We start from the raw sequence: 20,439 nt of genomic DNA on the forward strand, positions 1-20,439 counted from the left end.
TTTTCTTGCACAAGCAATGGCCACTGTTATAATACCAAATGCACCAGATTTAATCCACTCAACGTATATGCAAGGTGAGAGAGAATGAAAATTGGCCATTGATCTTTATTATAAATTTTAGAATCAAGCCTGCAATGTTGACTTCACACCCTTTATAACCTATGGAAGTAGTGAGCTCACATGGGACGGCCTTGCTATTCAATGGTTTGCATTGAAATTAATGAGTTTTTAAATTATGACAATTGTTATAGTTGTCTGCACACCAACCATTAGAGCATATGTCTCTAATGATAGGATTTTGGTTTTGACCTTGAGATGCATGTGATATTACTTACTCTCAAAGACTTTGGATTTCCTCTCCATACACTACGATGCAATGATGCAATGATGTACATATTGCTCTCTATGTGGGTTTGTCCTTTTTTGTTAAGTTTTTTTAATAAACTATATTGATTAATTAGAATGTGAACAAATTTGAAGTTGATTGGTTTGAAATAGATGTTTTTTTCTATATAAAATCAACGAGGAGCAAAAGGTGGAGTTAGACATCTCAATTATGTTTACATTCCTACGTTTTTACTTTTAGAAAAGAAATACACCCTATTATATGAGATGAAAGATAATGTAGTGAAAAAATGATATCAAGCTTTCAAACAATGTTTTGAAGAGTTAAAGTCAATCTTTCATTGATGCATATAAGATTATAATTACATTACTATTATATATTAATTTAGCAGGTCAATTTCTATTTTTGTTCCTTTTTAGAAAGATCTGATAATTAACCAAGTTGCTTGGGCTCCAGTGGCAAGGAGCTCCTTCCAAGGACGTACCCGGGGAATACCGGGTTCGATTCCCAGGGGGAACAATGCTTGGCCAGTGCGCATGCCTCTACGCACGAGCCGGATTAGTCACACACCTTTGATGGGTTAGAAACCGGTGCGAAAGCCAAAAAAAAAAAAAGATCTGATAATTAATGTCAGATTTGATGTTGGTAAACATTGGTCCATCTAATTAACGTATGATATTGTACAATATATTATGCTCGTCATTGACCCGTGCGATAGCACGGGTCGCGCGATCTAGTATATTACTAACGGAGGGAGAATATCTATTTTCAATATTTATATATTACTTTTTTTTACACAGAATTATCTATTATCATCTATAAGTCTATTTATACAATAAAATAAAAAAATTTGAACTGCTCCATGATCACGCAAATAAACTATTTGTTAGCCGGTGAAAAAGTGAACAGTGATCTTGTAATCATTTTCCACTTTCAATGGCCAACACACAATATTTTGTGCGTGACTTACATTCATTACGAATAGTTCTTCCTTTATATAGCACACTTATCATACTTACACCACCGGAAGATGTGGGCTTTATTCACATGGAGTACAAACATTAACACGTTCAAAATTTTCTCCTTTTCTCCTTTGTCCTCCTATATATACCTCTCCAATCAAAACATGTCCTGCCCAATTCACTAATCCACCCATTACAACTTCATATTAATTCATTCTTTCATTCATTTCTAGCCATAAAATTTATCTTGACAAAGTAATTACTATATTTACACGTGAAAAATAACTTAGCAGAAGAGGACATAGTTCAAAACTTGAAATCTTTCACAACAGTGTCAGTTCTGCATATCCTGTCTTTCTATGCTCTCTTTCCCATTGTCTAACATCTGATGATGAGAAATAGTAGTCATTCATTGAAAATTGTAATGATTTTTTTACCGTTCGAGTTTAAAACAATTAAGTATATTTCTCATAATTGTAGCACTTGAATCGATATGTAATCAGTAATGTGATTGTCGATCGCGGCCTAGTACACTACACAGATTAATTAAAATGTGCTCTTCAAAGTGGCTTATACTTTTGGCATCTAACATTGTTTATCACTATTTTACTTATCAATAATTTAGGCACCAAATCTCGTACCAAAAAGGAATTTGATTGCAAATAAGATGGTTTTCAATGCTAAGGAATCAAGTATCTCAGTGCAATGAGATGTCTTGGAGATGGTGGTTTTGGACTTTTGGTTTTTGAAGTTTGAACTTATTATTAATAATCAGAAAGAAGTTGTGTTCAACTCATTCTAAGTTGTTGAATATTAAATGCAACTATTTGTAAAAATGTAGATAAACGTGATTATGATTATCATTGTTAGTGTGACTAGTATTGCATATAAATGATGACAAATATTGAAGTTGTCAAGTTGCATTTGTAATGGTTATTTTTACCAGTCAAGCTTAAAATGAGAGTAAGTATAGTTAGTGTGTTTTAAAAATCTCAAAATGAAACAGCTCAATGATGAAAGTATATTCTTGACAGTTGTAGCACTCGAATGATGTGTAATGTGATTAACAAAAATGTTCTTTCAAAGTGGTTTATACTTTATACTTTTGGAATCTAACATTGTTTAGCATTACTTTTATGAATATAAATATGAATTAGATGGTTTTCAACGTTAAAGAAACAAGTTTCCCACTGTAGAATCTGCAAATTTGTTGACAAATAAATACCTGTCACTTACTGCTCAATGGTATCAGTTTTTGGATGATATAGAGTTAAAATACTCCATGATTTCATTAAGGAAAGAAGAGGGGGGGAGATTATCGTCTCTTTGGTAAAATTACTCCATGATTTTAAGCGACTCTTGGTTAGATGGTGTTAGCTTGCGGTCGAGATTTTGGTGCATGTAATGAGTTATGTGTTGATTCTAGTGTTACTGTATGCGATATGAGGTTGGGGGGTTGATGGGCAAGGGTGGAGATGGAGAAGAAGTTTGTTTATGTGGGAGAAGGAGGAGCTGGGGGAGTGTAGTTTGTTGTTGGAAAACATTATTTTGCAAGAAAATGTATCTGACAAATGAATTTGGAAGAAGGATACTCATTTTGGCCAACGTGTTATCGATGTACACTCGGACATTATTTGGAACAAATCAGTACCTCTTTTCACTTGGAAGCTAATCAATAACACAATACCTACAAACAGAGACGGAGCAAGAGGAGGGACCAACAGAGGCCACGATCCCCCCATATAAATACAGAGACAAAACTTTCATTCTCTAGCAAGGCTCGAGATACCCACCTTTCCTATATCCTTAAATTTCTAAGGCTTAATTAATGCTTTGGTCCCTTAACTTATTTTTGGATTTAAATTTGGTCCCCTAACTTTAAACTGTCTCAAATTAGTCCTTTAAATCTTACACCGTTTACCATTTTGGTCCCCTCCGTTAGTTTTTTTCAAAATCTGTTAACCCTTTGTCCACATGTCATTTAAGATTGGTGATTAATGGCTGAATTTTGAGAGCACACAAATATACAATGGACTCACAACATATGATTATTTCTATTGAATTTCCTAAAAATTAAAATTAAAATATAAAAAAAAAAAAAAAAATCTCTTCTCTTCCCCGTGTTCCTTTCCTCCTCTTCTTTCTTTCTCCCTCTTCTCTTGTTCATTCTCTTCCCTCTTTGTTCCTTTTCTCTTCTTCCAATCTTTCATAAAAAACTCATTTTCGAATTACAATCCTTCATCATCAACATCAATCCTTTCAAATTCCAATCTAAACCCATTTTTGGATCTAATCTAAACCCTTTCAAATCCCAATCTAAACCCATTGTTTTATGAACATTAACCCATTTTACTGTTGTTGTGTTGTTGTTGGGGAGCAGATTTGGGCCAGATTTATTGTGTTGTGTTATTGTTGTTAATGGATTTTGTTTTGATTTTTTTCTTCTTCTGTAGAATGAGCCATAGGTTTCCCTCGTGAAACAGCTCTCAAAGAACCATGGCTTCTTTCCTCATATACCCACAATTCAATTCTTCCAATTTTGAAATTTTGCTATCCAAAGGCTTCAGCTTCTTAAATCGCGCGTTTGTTAAAGGTGAGCTTGAGAATTACAGAGTAGTTTGGAGAATAGAATAATTCTCTTTTCCTGTGGAGTTGAAACAAACTCATTTTGAACCTAAAAAATTGGGTTTAATAAATGGGTGTTAGTTTTGATTGTGAGTTAGATGATAGTGGTGATGTTAATTCTAAATTTAAGGGGATGAAGATTGACAATCTTAGATTCAAGGATGAAGATGAAGTAGACTTTTTGTTTTGATATTTTTTTTTTACAGATTGAATGTTTTGATTTTGTTTTGCAATATTTTCTGGAATTTGCTATGTTGGAGTTTCTCAAAAATAGCTATGAAATTTTGTAATTTTCTGGATTTTGTTTAAGATGGATATGAATAAAGATGCAGATGAAGAAGATTGAAAGGGGAAGAAGATGAAGAAAAAATTAGGTGGTTCTGGTTCATTATAAGCTACAATAGATCCCTCCATGATCCAACCATTGATCATCAATCAAAACTGACATGTGGCAAAGGGTTAACAGATTTTTAAAAAACTAACGGAGGGGACCAAAATGGTAAACGGTGTAAGATTTAAGGGACCAATTTGAGACAGTTTAAAGTTAGGGGACCAAATTTAAATCCAAAAATAAGTTAAGGGACCAAAGCATTAATTAAGCCTTTTTTTTTATATATATATTTTAACTTTGAAAATATCTTATAATTCCTTAAATTTGTTATATATGATTTACATTTTACATTTTAATTTTTTTTACTAAATTATACTTTCCACCCGGTCCCCCCTAAACATAATTCTTGGCTCCGTCTCTGCCTACAAAGGATAATTTGATTCGTCGCACGGTTGTTGCGTCATGCTCTATGTTGTGTTGCAAGGTTGGGGCAAAGAGGAAACAATCAAACATCTTTCTTAGAGTGCGACTTTTACAGCAACCTTTGGAATCTAGTTCTTTGTTTGTTGGGTATTTACACACCAACCATCCTGGTGATATTGGTTATCACAAGCTTCAGTTTGGTGGCGTCGATGTCTTTAGAAAGGAAATTTGTGGTTGTTTTCAAGCAATTTGGTTGGCTAGGATTTGACTCATTTGGAAAGCAAAATGCAAGAAATAATAAACAAATTTATTTGGAGTAGTTACTCAAGCGTGTCAAACTTCATTCTTTGTGGTGGCTGAAAGCTCACAATCCAGTTCGTTGATTTCCATTCTTGGTAGTCAAACTCTTCTCTTTGTATAGGTTTCACCGCTATGTAATGATGGTTATGTTGTTTTTCTCGATTTGTTTTGAAACTTGCTACTGTATTCGTTCCTTTTCCTCTGAAGCACACCTTGTGCTAAAATGACTTTATTAATATACTTATCTTTTGGCTTAAAAAAAAAAAAATTAGGAAAGAAGCTTTCCTTGTTCAATTGTTCTTGTTTCGCAGATTCGACACTTTAAAAATATCACAACGTTACTACTTACAGCCAACGTACATGAGAATTAAAGAGAATACTTCTCTGCTGCTCAGCCACATTCAAACTCATAGTTGTGCTAGCATTATCAAAGTGCTCAACTGATTTGAAAAACCGTCTTTTCTGACATTTTTTTAAGAATCTAAACTAATCCACCTAAATTGAAGAATCGAACTTGAGATTTAAAGAGAAACACATTACAAAGTTACAAGACAAACCACCCAACTAACTTGAGTGGGAACTTAATTTACTAAATCCTTCCAAAAAAATACTTAATTTACTGAACTTGAATGCGAGAGGTTTTACTTCGAGAAGGAGGAAAAATATTACGCATAACATTTGAGTGATAGTAACTATAGTTTTGATTGTGTGTAGTGTTTATTTGCCATTTCAACTAAATTAAAAAGTTAATTAATTTAGCCTAGTAACTAATTGTATATTGTTATAAAATATTTATTAAAAAACTAATTAATAAAACTTTCCTTTTACAAAGTTTTCTTTTAGGAAAATTTAAAATTAACAAGTTTAAATTTATACTTATATTAAAACACAATTATTTTAAATTTTATTCGTTAAAACACAATTATTTTAAATTTTATTCGAGAAACATGATTATTTAAAAAATTAAATTTATACTTATATTAAAACACGATTATTTTAAATTTTATTCCAGAAACATGATTATTTAAAAATAATCAAGCTGATCCGGAAAAAAATTAAAATAGTGTTGATGCAACTAGAGACTTTTTTGCTACCGTAAATAAAATATCGAAGTGCTCTATTATTTTATAGCACATGCATCATATATTAACTCCTACATTAGCCAATGTGGGCTCTAGTCACAAAACAACAGCCACACACTTAACATTTATTTTTTGTCCTGTGCTTCCACAATCAAAGTAATGCCAAACCACTTTATAATAAGTTGCTGAACATTATGAGAATCTATTCTTTGGAGTAAGGAACAACAATAGCAACAATAACATGAGAACTGAGCAGGTCACTAGACAGAAACTATATGTTAAAATGTGGACACACATTATTATAATTAGTAGCATGACTATTTATATCCTACATTGTGCAATGTACATATGGGTTAACCATCTTCAGTCTTTAAGCTAGATTTTGAAAATGAGATTGAAGTCTATTTAAAAACAACAACATCGCATCAACCTCATTGTTTTTTTCATAAATTTTCAATTTGAATAATGAATAGAACTAATGGACTGAACTATACTACCTACATGTTACATTCACTTCCAGTTTTTACTCTTGAAGATGTAGAAGTTAGTATCTTTGAATTTGAAACCAAATTAAATATAGATACAGTATGAAACCTGTCACATATGATGATGGAAACAAATAAACAACAAATCTTCTCCGAACAAACTTTATAACTAACCTCAACATTTACAGTTATTCTCGTACAATGTTACAATTTAGTGTAAGTGGTTTATGGTTAGGATAACAATGATACCACACCACCATACTATAATAGCTCAAAACCTACGAAATAGATTTACAGTGATAATACATTTCTCTTTTAACTCTTTAAATTAAAATTTTAATATGTATTTTTTTTTTTTTTGAGGGAATGTATATATTGTCAAAAAAAGGTAAAATAATTTTTCGCATATTTTGATATTTAAATATGAAATAAGAGAAAGGGTTCATTGACTTCAAAGTGTAACTCTTTAGAATTACTCCAAATCATAACCTTTTATTTTAATAATAGTCAAAGTCAATGGTTATGATCAATTATATTAATTACTAGTGTGGAGATTTTCTTAGTCTTACATGCCGAATCCGACGGCAAAACAAAAAAAACTTTATATTCTTTATTTTTGAAGAAACTTTATATTCTTTATTAAAAACTAGTCGGCCGACCCGTGCGACGCACAGGTCTTATAGTTTAATATTTGTTAAAATAAATAATTATTTCATTAAAAACATATGAACACTAAAAACATCAAATTTACAATCGGAAGAAATAAACATTATCTGAATTTTGTAAATTAAAACACCGGCCAATATTACTTATTATTGTGTCATTTAGTAAATTATCCTATCCTCATTTGGTGAATTCAAAATTTCATTGAACGACACAAAATCAAAATGGTTGATTGGAATATGATCATCTTCAATCTTGATGAAGTTTATAGAAATCAGGCAATTTAACTTATAATTGTGTGGCATGATTTTGTACTTAGTATCATTTCCGGCTACCAATATCCTTTCAACCACACATGCTGACCCTTCTTCAACATCCTCAACTATCTTTGGCACCAAATGCTTTCTCACAGTAGCATGAATCCCATTAGACTTTTACACGAAAGAAAGAAAATGTTAGCGAATAACAAAAAAATATACATAAAAGTAAAGGCCAATTAAAAAGATGTATGATTAACATTGTAGTACATTTTCATCAACAAACAACATATTCATTAGTCATTATTATTATTATTATTTTAATTTTGATTATGATGAGGTATGTTTTTTTAAAAGTAGTGTCAACAACAATTTAAATTTTATGCGCCGTTTCAATTTGAAAGGTGAATTTGGCGTTTTATTTACACCAATAATAATAAAAGTATCAAATTGTTGAAAGAAATCATTAGACATCATCTATTTATTCGATACATTTATTTCAACATAAATAGGAGTGATCTAGTGGCAAGAGGTGTGAAGAATTATTGTGCGATTCCTAGTTCAACTCCCAACAGACCCATTTTTTGGAAGCAATGAGAATAGGGTTTGCACACTATTCTCCAATTATATATAATAATAGATAATAGATAACTTGTATTCCCAATCCTTTATTGCCCTCTCTCTCTCATTTTGATTTTCCTCTTTACGACCTTCAAAGCTTCTTAGGGTTATTCCTTTTTAATTTCATTTTCTTTCATATTCTTTTTGTTTTCATGACCTTATTTTCAATTGATTAATGCAACCTTTGCAGTTGATTTTCAATTGATTATTGTAAGATATTTGGTGAATAATATAATTAAGAAGAGTTACAACATATTGCAAAAAATATGAAAGGCATTTAACAAAAATGATAAGAAAAGGAAGGCATGCGTAGTAGGTTATTGCTAAAGAATGGCTCATCTCATAATCTACACAGTTACCCCTTTGTTGAAAAGAATGGCATTAACCTAATTAGGCTTAACCTAATTAGGCTTAACCTACAATCGTACAATTGGAGCCCCACCTAATAGTGAATATATCGAGATATGTGAGCTAATTAAGTTAATTTTTTTTGCACAAACTAATTAAGTTAATTAATTAACAAAAATAAGATTAAATTGTAAAATAAATAAATAAAAAGGTAAATATAAAGAATACACTAAAAGAATTTTTTTTTGAAGGATCACTAAAAGAAAAAATGTTGCATAATTTGTCCCACTTACATATTGTTATAACATATAATTAGATTAACCAAAAATTAAAACTGAAAATAAGTCAATTTTTCTAAGTACAGAATGAGTCTCTCAACGACAATGAAAATTAGGAACATTGGTCAAGAAATGACTCACTACCGTAACCAGAAAAATAACTATTAAAAAAAAAAATTAACTACTACCTACTCAGCTTAATTACAAATAGGTAGTCTTTTGTACTCAACTTAAAGGAGGAGTTGTTTTATTTTATAGCACATGCATCTTATGTTCTTTTCTACATTAGCCGGTGTGGGCTTTGGTTACATAACGGACAAACACACATTCTTTTGTTCTTCTTTGTTATGAAAGCCAATGATGTTTGTTTTACTTAATTAGTCTTGTTATTAAGTAAATAGTTTTCTCCGTAAATTTGATTCTTACAATGTTCCTTCTCCTTTAGAGTGAACTGATTTGGAAAACTTCCTTACCAAACAGACAGATTAATTTACTGAAGTGAATGGGAAAAAAGGTTTTTCTTTTTCATATGGATTATTTTAACATCTCAGAGATAAATAAACACCTTTCCTTGGTAAAAAATTTGTTTTCCTGTCTGCCTAACCTAACATCTCAGAGATAGAAACTCATTTTAACATGCAATATTCATAATCTGATAATAGTTAATGTTGAAGTAGATACAGCCTTGTTGCAATGTATAAAAGATTTTTTCTTTCTTCAGCCTTGAATAAGTTATAGATGTACAGTATGAAACTTGTCATATTGCAGATTTTATTTTTTTTACTTTCAATTTATTTTCATTTATCTATTAAGCGGGCAATAAGATGCGCCTTTAATCCTTTCTAGAATCAAATAAACAATAATTTTTTCTCTTAAACAAACTTTATAACAAAACTTAACATTTACAATTTTTCTCTTGCAATTAATGGTTAGGACCGTAATGATACCACCATTGTATTATATCTCCAAACCTACCAAACAACAACTATACTACGTATAAATAGGGTCAATTGTTATTCAATTTGATCATATCATCAGTAATATTTGTTCATTAGTTTTCTATACTTTTCTCCCAATTATGAGATTTATCAAGAATTGTAACACGGTATCGTAATATTTCTCTCATCAGTTCTTGATCACATGCCAACTGGAGACACCACCTCATATCAAGAGCTTCTGCCATACAAGGAATGGTCACAATACTTTCTTTCGTACACACTGCCATCAAAATTAATGTCACCAGATTGGTTTTTAAACAGTCTCATGTAGTGTAGCCATCCCAAAAGCATCCAGCATCCACTTGGGCAATACAATCCATTTGTTCGGTAGCTTATCATCCTATCTCTGCCCATCTTGGAGAATTCAGCTTATATTTCTTTACTTAGAGGTTTCTAATTTGCTTTTAGTCTTTGGCTCCTTTTGATCATAAAAACATATATATAAAATTGAGGTTTGACAATTGATGTCTTTTGGAATAAGAACTTTTTTTAGTGGGAATTTGGAATAAGAAAGAACTATAATATACATAATAACAAATTCATAAAATCCACTCACAAAGAAAAAAATTTATAAGATAATATTGGATTAATAATGCAGAGCTCTCTTCTCTTTAGAAGAACTCTGCAAAAGTTCTTTTTTCTATTTGTTTTCTAAAAGAACATGAAAAAGACAATAAAATTCTCAAAGGTAGTTAACTATCGCTAGATTTTTTTTGTCATTTCCATATTTTTCTAGGAAACAATGGATGTGAGAAAAGCAACTTTCTTATATTTCTCATGTGTAAATTGAAGAGAATTACTCTTTCTGTGTCCAATGATAAGCGTAAGAGTTCTTTCATTATATATAGCCCACGCATCATACTTACACTCCTACACTGGACGATGTGGGAGTTATTCATATAACATAAAAACATTTTCTCCTTTGTCCACTCATTATGAGTTATCACTTCATATTTATTCATTAATAACAACTTCAGCACTAGTTAAATTGGTATAAGGACCGTGTACTATTGTGGAGAATAAAGTTTTCAAATTCACCTGTCAATCACACCAACCTGCAAAACAAGTGACAACTTTTCCACACACTCCCTCACCAACCCCTCCTCCCACATAAACAACCTCCTACGCCACTTCCACGTCTTGCCATTAACCTCCCACCCCAAAGAGAACATCTCCGCAACTGTGGCTATTTTATGAACAGCAAGATCAAAAAATTTAGAATATCTAACATCAAAAGATACACCATTTAGCCACGGGTCCTTCCAAAACAATGTAGAAACCCCATCCACCACCTATCTAGAACTATTATCCAACAGCCAACATCTAACATACCACCCTCATTCTAATATGATTCAAGTTTTGCCGCTAAACTGAACCCTCTCCTCCACCATACCATAATCGATCCCCATCCTCACCATAATTCGCACTAAGCATCTGATACCACAAACTTTTCCTTTCCTCCAAGATCCTCCCCACCCATTTACCTAGTAAGGATAAATTAAACTACTTCAGCCTCCTTACCTCAAACCTCCGTTCTCCCTTTGTAAGTATAAAGTATCCCATTTAACCCACAACAATTTCCTAAAGTCCTCAGAAACCCCCCAAAAAGATTACAAAAAATAGAACGAAGAGAAGAGATGATACCTAGGAAAGAAAATACACCGTAATGAAGGACATAACAAATTTAAGAAGAATCAGCCGACCCTCCAAAGAAAGACTTTTACTCTTCCACCCAGACAATCTTTTTCGAATATGATCAACCAAAGGGTACCAAAACTGAAGCTTTCTCGGGTCTCCATCAATAGGTAGCCCCAAATACAAAAAAGGAAGACGATTAGACGACCATGCTTACAATGCATTACCACAGCTGCCTCATGCAACTAAGACTCCACCATATTAATCCCAAACAACATGCTTTTATGAAAGTTTACTTTTATCCCAAATATCTTTTCAAACAAAAGCAAAACAATCTTCAAAGCACGAACATTCGTCCAACTTTTGTCACCAACCAGTAAAGCATCATCAACAAACTGTAAGTGGGAAACTAACATAGACGCTAACACCCCTACTCTATACCCATAAAATAAATCATTCTCCACCAACGCATTCATCATTACATTTAGACCTTCAACGGCTAATAAAAAAGATAAGGAGAATGAGGGTCACCTTGACCAAGCTCTCTCTTCAAATTAAACCCATTAGTCGGGCTTCCATTCACAAACACCGACAACAAAGCAAAAGTGTACAAACTTAAGAGACTTAAAACATGGATAAAAAATTAGGATTAAAAATCAAAGAAAAATTTACAAAGAATAAAACAAAAATTTAAAATATTTAAAGGAATTAAAAATATATTTAACCCTACAATAAAAAACAAAATAAAAAAAATAGTTAAACTTCAATTATGGTGCCTCCCAAGAGATTAGTTAATTGTTTATATTGAATAAATACTATTGTAATAATTATTTGTTACTTATCACTTGAAAAAAGTATAAGTATATTACAACAGTAGAACAAAAGAAACAAATAACTGAACTCTTTTTTATATTCATTCATTGAGTATTCTTGAACGAAGACTTCTTCTCTTTATAAGACAAGCACCATATATTCATTTCTAGATTAGCTGCTGTGGGCTTTGGTCAGATAAAGTAGATCACACACTTAACTCTTTTTCTTCTTTTTCCTTTGTCCTGTGCCTGTCAATTATTGTTTGAAGTTTGAATTGACAATAGCAACATTAACATCAACATGGTACTGAGCATGTTACACAGATTCACTATTCATGTTCACAGATTCAAAATTTAAGAAATATGATTGAGTGTTGCTCATGGTATTAGAGACAAGCTTGTTAAGATTTATTAATATTTAGTTAGCATTGTTAGTTATTTTCCTCTCATTTCTATATGGACTTGTATGAATAAATAGGGTCCCTTGCATCAATTGTTATTCAATTTGATCATATCATCAATAATATTTGTTCATTAGTTTTCTATACTTTTCTTCCAATTATGAGTTTTATCAAGAATTGTAATATGGGATCATAATCTTTCTCATTTTCAGGTGGAGTTATATGTATAAATAATGTCCATTGTACTCATTGTATATAAATAACATATGGCCTACTTGCCCATCAAAGATAAGTTGAGTGTATGTTTGCTTCCTCTTTTGGATGTGCCAAATTTTATTTTGACATGTTTTGATGTTTTTCGGAATAATAGACTTTCCCTCTAGAATTGATCCTAACTTTAAGTTAGGATTTGTAGGTTTAAATTCCAAACGTAATTTTTTGAATAAGAGCTTAATATACTACGTAATAACAAAAGGGTTAAATATATTTTTTTTAGTCCCTAGAAACCATGAGTTTTTAAGTTTAATCCCTATAAAATTTTAATAGTAATTTTAGTTCTCCACAGTCCACAATATTATAATTTGTAAAAATAGTCCCTGTTTTAAAAAAATTTGATATAAAATGAATAATTTTTAATCCTCCAAAATAATCCCCATCCCCATAAAACACAAATAGGAACTAAAACCAAATTAAAAATTTAGAGACTAAACTTAGAAACATCTACAAAGGATCACATTTGACAATAATGTTAAGTTTCAGATCAAAGTTTGAATTTGAAGTGTTCTCTTCCAATAACTCATCTATTCAATCTTTGTTATGGAACAAAACATTGTATATCAAATGTGACAATGGTAGAGTAGAACTCATTCTTTGAATGAATTAAAAAGAAGAGTTGTTCCATTATATAGCCCATGCATCATATTTACACTCATACACTGGACGATGTGGGATTTATTCATATAACATGAAACATCAACACGTTTAACATATTCTCTTTTTCTCCTTTGTCCACAATCAAAATTTATCCTCTCCAATTCACTAATCTACCCATTATGACTTCATATTTATTCATTATTTCATTCATTTCTAGTCATAACATTTATCTTGACAAAGTAATAAGCTGTAATTACAAGTGAAAAATAACTTAGCAGAAGAGAGCATAGTTCAAAATTTGAAATCTTGCATATGAGCAGCGTCAATTCTGCATAATCTGCTTTGAAACAATCATATTTCATATCGATCGAGAATCGTTCAAGATAAGGTATCATCCATTTTCTATCTTCAGAGTTAAGAATTCATGAGTAACAAAAATGGAGAGATTTCCACACATGAATCATGAACACACGCAACTATTGGTCTGTTTTTTCCTTTCAAACAAAGACCTGAAGTTATGCCTTCCATTTTCGCAAAGCGTAACCTGAAAAGTACTAATACTGCGCAGGAAAGCTCATTTCTACTGGTTGTGCCTGCTAAGTTTATAGATAATATGTCTCCAGTCGAGAATTTTGCAATTGATGAGCCATCTCTTGATTCTCCAGCATATGCTTCAAGGAAACTATGTTCAATTAATATAGCCATGGTTCATACCTTGGTTAACATTGATTTCTTTGAAGTAAACAAAAAGTTATTATATAAGAATAATTAAAATGAAGGGGAAAATGTTGATTTGGTATGTTTAATCAATGTGTAAGTTAACACAAGAATGAGAGCTTATTTTGAACTTTCTTCAGATCAGTAGATAAAGTACATCAACAGCATCTCAATTTCAAAGGAAAGGAAAGTTAGGAGCTCTTTTTCCTCGATAGATAGATTTGCTTCTGCCATTGCCATGCATCATATGTTCACTTCCACATTAACCAATGTGGAACTCACTCACATAACTTAAATATTCACACACTTCAACATTTCTCTCTTTCTCCTTTGTCCTGCGCATACACAATCAAAACCTGTCCAACCCCATTCACTAATCCACCTATTACAACTTTATATTTATTCTTTATGTCATTGATTTCCAATCATAAAATTGATTTTCATAAAGTAATAAACTATACTATTTACAAGTGAAAAATAAAACTTGAACACATGGGTGGATCTGGCTTCACAATATTAGTGGGGCAAATTTTTTTTTGTCACACAATTAAATAATATTAAATTTAATAAGAAGTTATATTAAAAATAGTTGTAGCAACCAAAATTACAAAGAAAATAATCTATTTTCCATTTGTTGAAAATAAACTAAAATTATATCATTACTAATTGTTCTAAGAACATCTCTTTCTATATAGATTACAAGAGAAGAATCAAATGCTCTAACAGGATACCCGTGCATATGGACGGGTGAAAGTGTTGCGCTTTTTTTTGAAGTAATTCACAATTGCGTAGAAATTATAAAAAAAAATTGTATTGATATATGAATAAAAATATAGATATACGTATAAATTGTACAAAAAATTATTTCTTTATTAAATATGAGTAAAAATATAGACACGTTTATGAATTAAAAAAAAAAAAAGGTTCTCTTATTAATATATGAGTAAAAATATAGACACATATAAATGACCAAAAAAAAAATATAACACCATGTTAATATATGAGTAAATATATAGACACATGTATAAACATGAAAAAAAAAAAGATCTTTATGTTAATATATGAGTAAAATTATACAATGAATTGATAAAAAAAAAAACTAACATAATGCTTTATTATGGTGGTTGAAAACCTTTATAATTTATTCATATTTTGCACTATTGGACTATTTACAATATTATATTAGTTTACATATGTCATGTAAATAATAAATTTTATTTAATTTTAATTTTAGGTAAACTCGCACGAGTTCTCGAGTCGAGTTTACCTAGGCAAAACGAGTTAAGATAAACTCTCAAGTTGTAAAAACTTGATGAAATGTACTCAAGTTTGTGTTCTTAACTGAATTTTTTTTCAACAAAAACAACATTGATGCTCCAAATTTTTGACATTAAAAATAAAAGTACTACTAGTTGGAAACGGTATCGTTGGTAGAAAATAGTGTTTTTTAACGCTAAATTACATCAGAAGTCTTTTAAGTTATTTAATTGTAATAAATTGTCCTTTGAGTTTTTTTTCGTACCACTTACGTCCTTTAAGTTTTTTAATCGTAAATTGTTAGTCTTTAATTATTTTTCGTAACGCTTAGGTCCTTTAAGTTATTTAATTGTAACTCTTAAGCCCCGAATAACTTACATTTTTAAAATCTAAAATACCCAAATTGTTACGGTTAAATAACTTAAAAGACTCAATTGATACAAAAAAATTTAAAAGACCAACTTGTTACAGTTAATTAACATAAATAAATTAAGTGGTACCAAAAACAACTTAAAGGACCAATTTGTTATAATTAAGTAACTTATAGAATTTCTAGTTTAATTTACCTTATTTTTTTTAATAATAATGTCCTTTAAGTTATTTAATTGTAACTCTTAAGCCCCGAATAACTTACATTTTTAAAATCTAAAATACCCAAATTGTTACGGTTAAATAACTTAAAAGACTCAATTGATACAAAAAAATTTAAAAGACCAACTTGTTACAGTTAATTAACATAAATAAATTAAGCGGTACCAAAAACAACTTAAAGGACCAATTTGTTATAATTAAGTAACTTATAGAATTTCTAGTTTAATTTACCTTTTTTTTTTAATAATAATGGGGCATGTTTTTGTTTTAACAAAATAAATGAATTTTAAAGAAAATTGTGTTTAAAAAAAAATTAACTTGGTAGTTAACATTAGTTCAAAATAGAAACAAAATAAATGAATTTAGAGAAAATTGTGTTTAAAAACAAAATTAACTTGTAGTTATTAGTTCAACATTAAATTAAACAAAAAATTAAGGGTTAAATATGTTTTTGGTCCCTATAAATATGTCAACTTTTCGTTTTAGTCCCTCTAAAATTTTCCTTCAACTTTTAGTCCCTATAAAATTTTCAATCACTACTTTTGGTCCCTATTTTTAATTTAATTTTTGTATTTTTTTAATGCAATTGTGCAGAAATGTGTAAAATATTCTAAAAAAAATTCCCAAAGAAAATTAGATTTTTTTAACAAAACACAAATTAAATATGAATTTTTAACCTTAAAAAATACAAAAATTCATATTAAATTCATGTTTTGTTAAAAAATTCTAAATTTTTTTTGAGTGATTCTTATAATATTTTGAATTTTTATGGAAAATTTTATTAAAAAATATGAATTCTACATATGAGTTTACTTTAAAAGAGGGACCAAAAGTGAAGATTGAAAATTTTATAGGGACTAAAAGTCGAAGGAAAATTTTAGAGGGACTAAAACGAAAAGTTTACATATTTATAGGGACTAAAAACATATTTAACCCAAAAATTAAATGGGGAATTAGTCACTTTAGTCCCCGAATGGGAAAGAAGTAGTCACTTTAGTCTCTGAATGCAGAGAAATTGCAAAACAGTCCCTGAATGTAGACTTTGTTGACAATTTCAAGGACTAAAGTGACTAACGGAGTCTACATTCAGGGACTAAATTGACTAACGCGTCTGCATTCAGGGACTAAATTGACTAACAAAGTCTACATTCAGAGATTATTTTGTAATTTATCTGCATTCAAGGACTAAAGTGACGACTCCTTTCCTATTCAAGGACTAAAGTGACTAATCTCCCAAATTAAATTAGAATCAAATGTTACAAAAAAAAAATAAAAAATCCAAAAAAGTCTTATAATTAAGGTAAAAAAAGGTTTATACTATTTCCTGTTATAGAACTTAGTTAATTGTTCAAAGTCAATTTTGCAGTAATTAATTACTAATATGAAGAAATTAGTAACTATTTACTGCAAAGGGGACTTATGAACGAAACACAAAGATCTGCTTATTTTCTTTTCTTTTAATATTTATGTTAAGCGATGGGATGAGGAGTTAATTTATAACAGAAGGATCATATGTTCACTTGTACATTAGCCGATGTGGGCTCTGTTCACATAACTTAGACAACTAACAACAATGTTTCTCCTTTGTCCTGTGCTTCCACAATCAAAAGCCTCTCAATTGTACTTTGAATTGTTAATATAACAGAAGCTGTGTCCAATCACTCTGTTATAATTTGCAAAACATTATGAGAATCTATTCTTTGGAGTAAGAACAACAAGAGCACCAATAACATGGTACTAAGCATGTTGCACAGATTCATTGTTCATGTGCACAGATTCAACATTTTATATATAACATTTCGTTATTCTTAGCTATGCTAGCATGTTCGAAGTTGAAGTAAATTACTTTGAAGAAGGTTTGTGCCATATTTGAATTTCATAGTTAACGAAGGGTATTTTTTGGTTACCCTGAACAAGCTAAACATAATGTCTCGTTGTTGTAGTGATGCTCAACATTATAGCTACTTGCCCATCAAAGACAAGTTTCATATTATGTTTGGTTCCACCTTTAGAGGCGTCAAAATTGTTTCTAGATGTGTAAATTTTATGTTGACATGTTTTGATGTTTTTCGGTAGAATTGATTTTGTCTCTTGAATTGATTATGAATAGAAGTTCAGATTTGTAGTTTTTGTTGTGAATTCGATGAGAAAACACACCAATAACAAACTTGATGTGTGGAGCAAGGAATAATTAAGCAACCAAAATCAAAGTGTATGGAACAATTATAAACACAAGCCAAAAGTAGAAAACAGCGAGAGTGACAAAAAGAAGAGAGAACACAAAAGAATTTGTTGACCCAGTTTGGTCCAAATTGACCTAGTCTGGGGGAGAGAGCAGCCCTCCGTTCCACTATATGACGAGTAACGTTACAAAAGAGATATCAATGGGTTACAAAAATAAGTCTCCCGCCTAATTCTACCCAAATTCCAGTCTCTTCCCGTAACCAAGAGACTCAATCCTAATAGTGTTTCCCAAGGTGAATCAAACCTCAAACCCTAGTGTTTGTTCCAAAGAGACAAACTCTACATAAACCCTAGTTTTGTTGTTGCCTTTCTAAACCCTTGTTTCAGCCCCCTCTATCTCAAGGTTTACACTGATACAATGCCTATATTTATAGTAAAAGTAACTCCCATAAAATTGGAACAAATCTGGCCCAAAAATACGTTTCTGAAAAAAAAAACTGTTACGACAGTTCGGGCCCCGAATTCCTCCATTCGGGCGCCGATTTTTCACGCAGCAAAATGCTCCAAAAGACAGCCAAAATCGGGCCCCGGTTTTGCACTTCCAGCACACATCAATTTTGGCCTCCAAACTCCAATTTTGAGTCACTTTCACAACAATCTCCACCTTGACTCCAAATTAGTGATGATGCCCATTTAACATCAACACCTTGCTGCTCTTTCCCTTGTTTCCCACTACACCAAGTAGCTCCACAAGTTTACACCATAACCCCTTCAGTCATCGGAATGTCTTCCGCCTTCTCGAAGGTCCTTGCAGTCCAACTACACTAGGAATTTTAGGTAGTTCCACAAGCATTTACCTCAACATCTTCAGCCATCGGAACGTCTTCCGTCTTCTCGAAGAGTCCTTGCAGTCTAACTACACTAGGAGTTTTAGGTAGTTCCACAAGCATTCACCATGACATCTTCAACACAGGACATCTCCCGTTTCCTTGAAGGTCTCCTTGCATCCAATCACCCTTGGCCTTCTTTTAGGGTAATCCCGCAAGCCGTGCTATACATTCTTCAACCTTCGGGGTGCCTTCCGTCTTCATGAAGAAATCCCTTGCTCACCATAGAGCATAGCACCCAAGGTCCTCCATAGTCGTACCATTACCGGTGTGTTCAACTCCACCTCAAGCTAAGCGTACTCTACCTCAACTAGCAAATGCGTACATCCCACTATGTCTTCAACCTTGCAACTCCACCTCAACAGGTAGATCATGAGTATTGTTGCCTCCGCCTCTCCAGACTGATCATGAGTATTCTTACCACCACCTCTCCAGGCTGATGTTGAGTGTTTAACGTCTCTCCAGACGATTACCGCTTCACTAGGCATCAATCCCAAGGTGACCAACATCACCTTCATCCTCCAAACAACACCCCACCATCAGAGCACCTGCATCCTCATAACCCTCAGAGACAATTTGTGCGGAGTTACCATTAATCTCAGGACAATCCTTCATGAAGTGACCCATCTTGTGACAGTTAAAGCATTCAGATTTTGACTTTTTACCACTCTTTCTCCGGTTACCTCTACCTCCACCATTCCCTCTTGAGACACTTAGGCCTTCACCGTTTCCATGAATTCTCAAGTCCTTGGACTTGGTCAACTCCTTGGTTCTCAAAGCCGCTTGAACTTCTTCCAAGGTAACAGTGTCTTCTTTACCATAGAGCATGGTATCTTTGAACGATTCAAAAGATTTCGGTAGAGCACACAACAAGAGTATAGCTTTATCTTCATCCTCAAGTTGCACCTCAATATTCTCTATGTCATCAAGGATTTTGTTGAACTCCGTAAGCTGCTCCATGATGGCCTTTGACTCTACCATCTTGAATGAGTAGAGTTGTTGTTTTAGGAATTGCTGATGAGCCAAAGACTTTGTCATATACAAAGATTCCAACTTTGCCCACATCGATGCCGCGGTTGGTTCATTTGCTACTTCTCTCAAAACTTTATCCCTGAGGCACAAGACAATGGCACTCATGGCCTTGTCCACCATCTTGATCTTCTCCGCTCGTGACATGGTGACCGGTAAAGAACCTCACCCTTCAAAGCTTTCTCACACTTCTGCTGTATTAACACCGCTTCCATCTTTACCTTCCATAACCCAAATTCGTTATCGCCGGTAAACTTCTCAATATCCCACTTCGAACCCATGGTACTTGATTATCATTTGACCCTTGCCCCACGGTGGGCGCCAATTGTTGTGA

The 20,439-nt window shown here is 32.0% G+C and overlaps 1 pseudogene; it reads right to left on the bottom strand.

Annotated features, from left to right (window-relative positions):
* Positions 1-1,406: 1,406 nt before the first annotated feature.
* LOC146944219 (uncharacterized) lies at positions 1,407-19,139 on the bottom strand (annotated as a pseudogene).
* Positions 19,140-20,439: the final 1,300 nt, after the last annotated feature.

The sequence above is a fragment of the Medicago sativa genome, chromosome 2 (genome assembly GCF_051527215.1).
Source record: "Medicago sativa cultivar Bolivia chromosome 2, Bolivia_mono, whole genome shotgun sequence".
Lineage (NCBI taxonomy): Eukaryota > Viridiplantae > Streptophyta > Magnoliopsida > Fabales > Fabaceae > Medicago > Medicago sativa.